Below are 1107 nucleotides of genomic sequence, written 5' to 3'. Positions count from 1 at the left end.
AAAAAAAAAAAAAAAAAAAAAAAAGTCTGAGTAGAAAAATGCCATGACAATACACCATTTCCAAAAGGTTCATTGTACAGGATACGGAAGTCCATTAAGAAGCTGGCAAAGGAGTCATGGTCTTCACAAGGAAAAGCTCAAACCAATGGCCTGCTGGGGGGATGAAATAGAAGGGGTGAAGGCTACAGCCTTGACAGCTGCAGGCTCACCATTCCTCCCCAGGGCTAGACACTATTCTAAAGCCAACACTGGCAAGCACTTCTTAAAAATGTTTTTGGTTTTCTAAATCTTAAGCTAGTGTTGTTCTCACTTCTCTGCCCCAGCGGCCTCATTTTGAGAGTGGCTTTTGAAATGGAGGGATGTTGTGAAAACCTAATTTGGTAAAGGGCTCCTGGCTCCCAACTTAAATCAATTGCTTTCCATGTTGAGGGACAGTAGTGACAAACTATTCTATAGTTGCTCAGCCTACCTCTTGAGCTATCTAACTGCCCTTCCCACCTTTCCATTTGCTCTCAGACATGACACATCAACACACATCAAAATGCAAAGGCCTTTGCTGCAAAGAGCATACTCATCTTACAACATCTTATGCCTTATTTTAATCAACCAAATAATTAGCGGTAATAGAGTATAAAGTGAATACACAGTCCTTCCCAAGTATTAGGCTACAGTGGGAATGGCGCTATCAATAGGATTAATGATATTAAGTTAGATCAGATTTGCTGCTTTTTAAGATTTGTAGAGTAAATTCAGAACATTAGATTTTAAAAACAGAAAACCAGCAAGTCTGCTGGATAGATGAGGTTGTGTCCTGTTATTTTTCAGTTGCCTTCTATTTTCAATAAAATCTTTGCCTTAGTAACTTTGACCCAACAACTTATGGCTAGGAAAAGGATATAAAGGATATAATGCACCCTGACCCTGAAAATTCACCAGTATACAATTGTATAATTATGAAGAATTCTCTTTTTACATTTTATTTATTATTTATTTATTTGTATTTATTTATTTATTTTAGACAGAGTCTTGCTCTGTCACCCAGACTGGAGTGCAGTGGCACAATCTTTGCTCATTGCAACCTCTACCTTCCGGGTTCAAGTGATCCTC

This window comes from Mandrillus leucophaeus, unplaced genomic scaffold (assembly GCF_000951045.1).
Source record: "Mandrillus leucophaeus isolate KB7577 unplaced genomic scaffold, Mleu.le_1.0 Scaffold1, whole genome shotgun sequence".
Taxonomy (NCBI): Eukaryota; Metazoa; Chordata; class Mammalia; order Primates; family Cercopithecidae; genus Mandrillus; species Mandrillus leucophaeus.
Note: the sequence above shows the minus strand (reverse complement) of the source record.